The 10,304-nt window shown below is 36.0% G+C and overlaps 1 long non-coding RNA gene across 1 annotated transcript; it reads left to right on the top strand.

The window, feature by feature from the left end:
• Window positions 1-3,238: 3,238 nt before the first annotated feature.
• Window positions 3,239-5,348, top strand: LOC132253263 (uncharacterized). The gene is made up of 2 exons (XR_009465110.1): window positions 3,239-3,652; window positions 4,137-5,348. It is a non-coding gene; the product is annotated as an uncharacterized LOC132253263 (long non-coding RNA).
• The last annotated feature ends 4,956 nt before the right edge of the window (window positions 5,349-10,304 follow it).

Raw genomic sequence — 10,304 nt, 5'->3', positions numbered from 1 at the left:
TATTTATCATTGTAACATATTGACTAGAATAAGAATATTAAAATTTTAAATAATTTTTTATTTTGATAGAAAATTTATCCTATAGTTAAATAAATCCCAAATTTTAATATTTTTCATCTTTTATAGAAGAACCCTAATTAAGCAATCTTAGGATCCATTTGGCATATTTTCTAAAAATTGTTTTTTAAAAACTATTTTTTATTCTTTAACTTAAAAACAAGTTTTAAAAAACATAATCAAACAGACCCATATTTAAAAAAAAAAAAAAAAAAGCAGGTGAAAACAGTTCCTACTTGTGTGTCTAAATTATTTTTTTCATTTTAATTTTAAAAATTGTTTAAAAAAATAAAAAAAAATGTTTTTAAATGTCAAGGTGAAACTCGCTTGTAGATTTTGAGTAATATGATACAAGTTGTTTGGGGTTTAAGGCAATGCCAATTGGGCAAGTGGGTTATTGCCTGCAAGTAGAGAAATGATTTTTTTTTTAAAATTATAATATTATAAAAAATATTTTTATCCAATATAAAATTTTGGCAATTCAAGTTCCAATATTAATAGGTGAAGTGTAGAGCATATGTCCTACTTACAATGCCCTATGATTTATTTAAAAATTATTAATTTTATTATTATAAAATATTTTTTATTAATTTTTTAATAGGAAGTGAGTAATTATTGCCAACTAAGATTTGACTATACCAATTAAATTATATTTCTTAGCCTTTTTGAATTGAAAGTAATTTAAAAAACAAGGAAGTGTAGATTTTTATTATTTTATTATAAAGAAAATTAAATAAATTAAAATGGAATATGATAAAACCTAGGTATTTTTTATTTTTAATTATCGAGGAATCTTTTATGACCAAACCCTTAGAACTCTTCATAAAGATTCAAACCTCTCGGTACTGACCACCCATATATTTTTTTTCATAAATTTTTTTACTTTATGAAAAATAGTGAGAGAATTTATTAAATTAGGATTTTCACCATTTTAAAAAATTATGAAAATAAGAATAATTAGGAGAATGTGGTTAATCCAATTTTCTGCATGTTCTTTTTAGGAACACACTTTTCCTTTTAATTTTTATCCCCCTTTCCTTAGGACAAGTTTTCTTTTTGCATCTATTATGGCTCTTCTCCTCTACTACAGTTCCTACTTTGTCATCAGTCATTCCACCAACTGAAACTCATGCCTTAGTAAATAATACATTGAATAATGCATTAGGCACTAATACAAATTCGCCACTGGAAAGTCGTAGAGATGACTTGCAAAACCAAGTAACAACAGTGGTTGTGGAGATGTTGAAAGAAGACTCTACTAGACTAAAAGATGTCTTAAATATTATTAGCAAAACACTTTTAGGAAACCTGGTTATACTATTGTTCTTTTTGAAAGCTTAATGAAAGTTACAGTGAAGCCATCAATATGGGTTGATTCTTTGCCTTACTTTCTCCAATGGGATGTGTCATCTTCACTTCAAGCTCTCATTGAATGTGATGTTGCTCTTTAGCCCGCCCAATTGACCTTGAGGACTCAAGACCTTCTTGGCACCATAAGTAACACACTAGAACTTCTTTGCCTAATAAAAATTCGAACGGTTTCATATTCCAAATAACCCATCAAGACTGAATTTGAGCTTTCTAGACGATATGGTAATAATGGAATAGCCCTTACTAGTCATATTCATGGTGAATGTGGCAGAAATTGACTGCATTTCCGTAACATGTTTTGCTAATTTTGCCTAGGCCCTTTTGGAATCTATGGTGAACCATTATGGACCACTATGATAATTGATTTTCAACCATATGATGTATGAATAGGAGTCTTGAAAACCAACCCTAAAATTATGGTCCATTACCTAATGGGGCATTTGGGGTTAAGCTTTCTACCAGTCTAGGCTAGCCTCCCATTGAGTAGTCGGAGAGCATGAGGCAAGGCATGTTCCATTATTGGAGTCTAAGAGCCTAACACATGCCAACAATGGCATATTTCAACAAATCTAAAGAAAACTATTCTCCATAAAATTGCTTCATTTTCATTCTTCGAATTGCAAAATCAAGGATACAAACATGGTTTCCAACTTGTTGCCCATTTTCTAGCCTTTTCAAGGTTGCAATAATAGGGGTACATGCATTGAAGTGAAAAGATATCATAGTTGGAGAGCATGAGGCAAGGCATGTCCCATTTTCCTTTTCTGCGCCCCCCCCCCCTTTCCACCCACCTGTTCTTCCCCATATCTATAATATGTTCTTCCAGGCTGTATGAATCCAGCCGTCAATTGTGAACTAATTTCATCAACCGTCATCTATCCATCTATATTCATTTCAGCATGTTCAACATCTTTAAACTACTTTGCAGCAACAGAAATAACCAATGTAATGCTCAATAGTATGCTGCGAACATCATAGCTACTCATATCAAAGTTAGTCACCTCATTCAAGCCTCAAATGGTAATGACATCAATGTCATAGGTGTTTGCTGCTTCGTCCTGGGTGCCTGCAAAAAGAAAATGGAAAAAAGGTATCTTAAAGTAAAGCAGAGATACAAGGAAGCATTGAAAATGAAACCAGATTTCTATCAAGGTCTTGTAGCTCTATGGCAGCAAAAGTTTGAGTATGCAAAATTTCTTGGTGTTATGCAATTGATAGCAATGTTGATTTGGCAATGTAGTCTTCTGAAGAGGTTCTATAGGTTTATAACAAAGCTGACAATAATATGTAATTATAATATATAAACAATATGGATGAAACTGGACAGTGTTTGGAGCATTGAGGTTAAGGCTATCTTGCAGTTTAGGAAGATGGCATCTTCTGTAAAAGCAAGGAGAATAGGTTTAATTGAGAAGTACTTGAATAACAAGAGAAATAAAGAAGTAGAGAAGAAAATAGGAGTTAAGAGAGAAGACTATTTAGGGAAAATTTTCAGCTTCCCAAGACAAACAACTTATAAAAAACAAAAAAAAAAAAAAAAACCCTCATAAAAAAACAAACTTAAGGTGTTTGTGGGTTGATTGGTGGTGGGGGGTGTGAGGGTGGAGTTTGGTGGTGTGATCTTCAGGATGTGTACAATTGGGCCTTAATCATGGACTTTAGAGAATTTGTGTAGCCAGTGAAAGGCTTCTAAAACAAGACTAACCTAGTACTAACACGGTACAAATTTCTCCCCCTTCCCCTAACCCCACCCCCTCGGGGAAATTTAAAACCTTAATATTTTAATTGTAACACCTAGTACTAATGACTATTTTAGTACTTAACTTTAAGCTTGCTTAATTAGATGTTAAAACTAGTTTAGTGCTAATCATGTTTAATTATGAATTAAACTTTGATTAAGGTTAAGTGGGATTAGTTAATGACCTAAGCATGCTTATTAGGTTCTTAGGGACTAATTAGGGTTATGAAAACCTAAAGGACTAATGGGCAATTATGGGTTTTATTTTTTTATAACTTGAAGGACTAAAGTGCAATATTTGAAAATTAAGGTTAGTGGAATGCCACCTCCTACTTGGGTGGATTGGTGGCAGCCATGTGGGCTGCCACCTCATGCTTGGGTGCTTGGAGACCCTTTATAAGGGGGGCTGCAGCTCGTTTTGCTCCATTTCACCTGCAGCAACTTGGGTTAGAGAGAGAAACTAGAGAGAGAAAGTGTAGATTTGAGGTAAGCAAGTGTTTAATTTTGTAATTTTCGTTTATTTTGGTTCCTAATGGCATGTTGAATAGAATTAATGGTAAAAATTGTGTAAAAGTTGAGTATAATTAGCTATAAACTTGTTTTAGTTAAAAATCACAATTAATTAAAGATTAAAGTATTTTCAGTTAAGTATTTTATTAATGGTAAGATCAGCATAAATCTTTGTTTAATTTGGTTTGATTGAAAAATAGATTAGTAAACATGTGATGAATTGGGTTATTTGGACACTTGGGATTTGTTAATAGGTTAGGCTTTAAGAGAATCAAAAGAATTAGTGTTTGGTAATTAATTAGGGAAATTAATATGCATTGCAAATATTGTTTAATTCAATTCTAATTTGATCTGTAAACATGTAGGATATAGATTAGAGAACGTGAGAATTAAAAATTTACAACAATAAACTATATAAATTTTCATGGTTAGGAAACCTAAATTATGTTGTTTAATTTAGTTCCTCGTAATAGGCAAAGATCGCCTACTTAGAAGAAACACAAAAAGGAAGTCGGTGTAAGGTAGGGAATTTTATGCTATTCTATGGTGTATCTGATTTCTTTCCTTGAATTATTTGTTGGAATTTTATGTTATTTCTATGATTTCATCAAATCTTTTAAAGTGTCATTGCATCTCGGTTTATTGCATTGAAATGTTACCATGATGTTGGAACGTATATTGGAATGAAGATTCGTGGTTTTGTGTTGTCGAAATGGTTTATGGTGTGATTGCATTGCAAGTAGGATATGGAATTATCACAGATCATATTCAGAGAATTTATTGGTGGCGAAGTGCTTATGTGATGCTACAGGCCTTATCATTTGATATATTGTTTATGTGGGACCGTGGGTCCTTGGGTGAAAGTCCCTAAAGCCCTCGAGGAAGACACTCCGATGTGGGTGTATGGGGTTGGTCCTGCCCCTGGGTTTTAGTCCCTAAAGACACGGGGTTGGTCCTGCCCTTGGGTATGAGTCCCAAAAGACACGGGGTATGACTTGCCCTTGGGTGATGTCCCAGAATAGTCATTATTATATTGATCGAGTATCTTGTGGAGCATTGATATCTGCTGTGTAGATTGTTGGGAGTCAGCAAATTATCAGTTGTGAAAGGATGGATGGGGAAAAGCAATGATGAAACCAACAAACACATGCATACATGTTTGACATGATTACACATTTGTTAATTGTTATGAAATGTTTATCATGCATGTTATTAAACGTTTAATTCAAGGTTTTTAAGGGTATACTTAGGATGGTTATAAACTTTCCTACTGAGTTGTGAACTCACCCTATTCCTTCCACCTATAGATGCAGGTCAGAAGACCTATGCAGGAAAGAATGCTTGAGCAATGCTTTACTGTGATTGGATGCTGTTTGCTCATATTGAAAGTCTTTTGAGGCCATGCCTTTTGTATCAAGACTACACCTTTTGTTGGAATGATGTAATGTATATATTTGTTAGATACACTTGTAGTATGGGCTACCCGTAGTAAACAATGGGGTTTGGTATATGTAAATGAATGTTGTACAAGTTTCTTTTGTGCAACAAAACATATTTTGTTAACTTAATAGTCACAATGTTTAATACAGGATGTACTCCTTATAACAGGTTTTCCATATCCTCTTTTTGAACAAATTCAAGTAGGAACTCAACATTTAAGTTTTTGAGAGCACTTATACTGTATTTGAGTATCAATTGTTTAGTTGAAGAACAAATAATAATAATAATAAGAAAAAAAAAAATTGGGGTGTGACAGCTTGGTATCAGAGCATAAGGGATTAGATCCCTATTGTGGACAATAGGTGGGGAGCCCAATAGGTGTGTTGGAGTCATTATTATTGTGACATTGTTTTATTGTGTATGATATATTGATATTAAGTGAAAGGTTAATGGATGGATGTTAGGTTTGTGTTTTTCTTGTGTTGATGACATTCCTTGTTGTATTGAATATGCCGAGCTATAATAATTATGATCATGTTGCCTGTTTGAGTGCTTGATCATTGAGAATCCATTACTATGATATTGTTGTTATCATGTTTATTTTGCAAATGTTTGTATGTGACATAAGTGGTTTGATTGTATTGGTTAAGGGTGCTTGATTTTATGAATAACCCTTATAAGGTGATGTATTGATAATAATAATCCTTGTATACCTTTCTAAGAGAAAATGCCTAGAGGAAGGGACAGATTAACCACAAGGCCTAAACGGACAACTAGATCATCTCCAATATCTCATGGTGATGTAAATGAGGGAAGACCTGTAATACATCCAGTTGCTGGTTCAGAATGCCAGAATGTGAGCTTGATTCGGGAATTTAAAGCATTGAATCCTCCAAGCTTTCGGGGTGGCCCTAATTTTCTTGAAGCTGAGAATTGGATGAAAGAAATAAAGAAAATACTATATGTAATGGCAGTGCCTGAGGAAAGGAGAGTTTCTTTAGCTTCCTTCATGTTGAGGGATGAAGCAGACAACTGGTGGGATATGATCAAGACTACTCAGGATGTAACTAAAATGGTTTGGATGCAATTTGAGGAGCTGCTTTTATCTATTTACTTTCCAGAGGCCGTTAGAAGACAGAAGAGAGCTGAATTTATACACTTGGTTCAAAGGAACATGACAGTGACTGAATATGCAGCAAAATTTACACAACTATCTAGATATGCTCCAAATGTGGTTGCAGATGAACAAATGCGAGCTGAACAATTCCAAGAGGGGTTGAGATTGAACATTAGAGCACAGGTTGCTCCTTTCATGCTTCGTACTTACAGTGAGATTGTGGCAAGGGCTCTTGTTATAGAAAGGGAAATGGAGGAAGCTCAAAGGTTGAGAAGCAAAAATTCTAGGTTTGGTGGTTCAGAAAAACGAGAACATGATTTCAAGTGCCTGAAAATGACTCATCCCCAACAACAACCCAGAAAACAAGAGCAGTATAGTGGGGCTACAGATTCAGCTAAGGGACCAAGGAGATGTTATGAATGTGGTGAGGTGGGACATCTGAGGAGAGAGTGCCCAAAATTTCAACGACTTGCATTCCAGCCATCTCAACGACAGTTTCAGCAAATGAACCCACGAATTCAAGGAAGGCAACCTCAAGGGGAAGGAAACTTTAGACAAGGGAAGCCTGGAGGGAAGCCAGAGCAAGCACAACAAGGGAGATTTTATGCAATAGGGTCACAAAATGCAGAGTCAAATGCCTTGGTGGAAGGTATGCTCTTATGTTTTAGCACTTGGGCACATGTTTTATTTGATCCAGGAGCTACCCACTCTTTTATTTCTGCATCATTTGCCTCCATGCTAGACATAGAATTTGTTCCCCTACATTGTTCATTATGTGTTGAGACTCCTATGGGTGGTAAGGTGGAAACCAAGTGGGTATGTCATGCTTGTGTACTTTATATTGGGGGTCTTGAAGTTACAATGGATCTGGTTCTTCTTGATATTTCATCGTTTGATGTAATTGTGGGGATGGATTGGCTTACCCGACATCATGCTGTGTTAGATTGTTATTTGAAGAAAGTAACATTCCAAACCTCTTCTGGTTCATATATGAGTTTCTATGGTGATAGAAGGCTTACATTTATTCCTCTAATTCGAAACCTGGATGACAAGTGGTCAAGAAAGGATGGCAGACACTACTTTCTTTTTAATCTGAAGGGAGAAGGCAAAAAGATGACAACTATAGATTGTATTCCAATGGTTTGTGAATTTGCTGATGTTTTTCCTAAAGAATTGCCATATTTACCTCCACACAGAGAGATGGATTTTTCTATTGAATTGTATCCAGGTATAGATCCAATATCAATAGCTCCATATAGGATGGCTCCAGTTGAACTTAAGGAATTGAACATTCAGTTGCAGGAGTTGCAAACTAAAGGGTTTATTCGGCCTAGTACCTCGCCTTGGGGTGCTCCAGTATTGTTTGTAAAGAAGAAGGATGGATCCTTGCGGTTATGTGTGGATTACAGAAAATTGAACAGAGTTACAGTGAAAAACAAATATCCGCTACCTCGGATTGATGACTTATTTGATCAGCTATGTGGGGCTTGCTATTTTTCAAAGATTGATTTAAGATCTGGTTATCATCAGTTGAGGGTACGAGAAACAGATATTCCAAAGACTGCATTTCGTACAAGGTATGGGCATTATGAATTTGTGGTCATGCCGTTTGGGTTAACTAATGCTCCAGCTGCATTCATGGACATGATGAATCGTATCTATCGGCCTTATTTGGATCATTTTGTGGTGGTATTTGTGGATGATATTTTGATATATTCTAAGAGTAGAGAAGAGCACGGTCACCATTTGCATATGGCACTTCAAACACTTAGAGAAAACCAGTTATATGCCAAATTGGAGAAATGTGACTTTTGGCTGCAAGAAATTCAATTTTTGGGGCACATGGTTTCTCAAGAGGGTATCTCAGTGGATCCAACAAAAGTGGAAGCTGTGACAAAGTGGGAAAGACCCAAGAATGTTTTTGAAGTACGTAGTTTTCTTGGGCTAGCTGGGTACTACAAAAGGTTTGTTGAAAACTTTTCTCGAATTGCTTGCCCAATGACTAGATTGACACGCAAGGGAGTGAACTTTGATTGGAATGATAGGTGTGAAGAATCCTTTCAACAGCTAAAAAGGAGACTAACAACAGCGCCGGTGCTAATTACTCCTATTAGTGGCGAAAGATATACAGTTTATTGTGATGCTTCAAAAAATGGCTTGGGATGTGTTTTGATGCAAAGAGGAAGAGTGGTTGCTTATGCTTCTAGGCAATTGAAGAACCATGAGCAGAACTATCCTACCCATGATCTTGAACTCGCAGCAATAGTCTTTGCTTTAAAGTTATGGAGACATTACTTATATGGTGAAAATTTTGAAGTGTTTTCAGATCACAAAAGTTTGAAGTATATTTTCTCTCAAAAAGATCTAAATGCAAGGCAAAGGAGATGGTTGGAAACCCTTGAAGATTTTCACTTTACCTTGCAGTATCATCCAGGAAAAGCTAATGTGGTTGCTGATGCCCTAAGTAGAAAGGCTCAATGTGTGTTATCTGGGTTGGTGGTTTATGAGTGGAAAATGTATGATTACATCAGTGAATTCAATCCTTGCTTTGATGTACATGATTCTGGTGCATGTTTTTGTACTTTGGTAGCTCAACCAACAATATTGCAGAAGGTTATTGAAGCTCAAAGGAAAGATAAAAAGTTAGAGTGCATGCGCTCTCAAATCATGGCGGGTGATGCAGTAGAAGGTTGGAACATACATTCTAATGGTGGGATTCATTTCTTGAATAAACTTTGTGTTCCTAATGATGCTTAGGTGAAGGAGGAGGTAATGAAGGAAGCTCATCATTCTCGATTCACAGTACACCCTAGAGAAACTAAAATGTACCATGATTTGAAGCGTCAATATTGGTGGCAGGGTATGAAGCGGGATATATCTCAATTCGTTTCCAAGTGTTTAACATGTCAACAAGTGAAAGTTGAACATCAGAAACCAGCAGGGTTGTTACAACCACTACCTATAGCAGAATGGAAGTGGGATCATGTGACGATGGACTTTGTGACAGGGTTGCCAAGAACTCCCCAAAGTAAGGATAGTGTATGGGTGATAATTGATAGATTAACGAAATCAGCACATTTCTTACCAATGAGGATCACTGATTCAGTTATTGTGTTGAGTAAATTGTATGTGAAAGAAATTGTGAGGTTGCACGGGGTACCACTCTCTATTGTTTCAGATAGGGATCCTAGATTTACATCACAGTTTTGGCAGTCCTTACAAAAAGCCTTGGGAACTGAAATCAAATTGAGTTCGGCATTTCATCCTCAAACTGATGGGCAATCAGAGAGAGTTATTCAGATTTTAGAAGATATGTTACGAGCATATGTGATGGATTTTAAAGGAAATTGGGTGGAACATTTACCTTTGATTGAATTTGCGTACAATAATAGCTTCCAAAGCAGTATTGGAATGGCACCATATGAAGCACTGTATGGGAGGCCTTGTAGATCTCCTATGTGTTGGATGGAATCTGGTGAAGCTAGTCTGATTGGGCCAGAATTGGTGCAAGAGACTACTGACAAGATTCGAGTAATACGTGACAGGTTATTGGCAGCACAAAGTAGACAGAAAAGTTATGCTGATCACAGAAGGAGACCCCTAGAATTTCAGATAGGAGATCATGTGTTTTTACGTGTAACACCAAGGAAAGGTGTATTTCGATTTGGAAAAAGGGGAAAGCTTGCTCCAAGATATGTTGGGCCCTTTGAAATCCTTCAAAAGATTGGAGAGGTAGCATACAAATTAGCCTTACCGCCACAACTATCAGGTATACATGATGTGTTCCATGTGTCCATGTTATGGAAGTATGAGCCTGATACCACACATGTACTAGATTGGCAAGATTTGAATTTGCAAGAAGATGTAACGTATGAGGAAGGGCCGAGACAGATTTTAGATAAGAAAGAGAAGGTACTCCGAACCAAAATCATACCTCTAGTGAAAGTGTCATGGGATCATCATGGAGTGGAAGGAGCTACATGGGAATTGGAATCAGATATGAGAAACAAGTACCCGGAACTCTTTACAGGTTCGCTTTTGTAAATTTCGAGGACGAAATTTTTGTTAGGG

This window comes from Vitis vinifera, chromosome 18 (assembly GCF_030704535.1).
Source record: "Vitis vinifera cultivar Pinot Noir 40024 chromosome 18, ASM3070453v1".
Lineage (NCBI taxonomy): Eukaryota > Viridiplantae > Streptophyta > Magnoliopsida > Vitales > Vitaceae > Vitis > Vitis vinifera.
The sequence above is the reverse complement of the archived record's forward strand: the minus strand, read 5'-3'. Positions and strand labels throughout refer to the sequence as shown.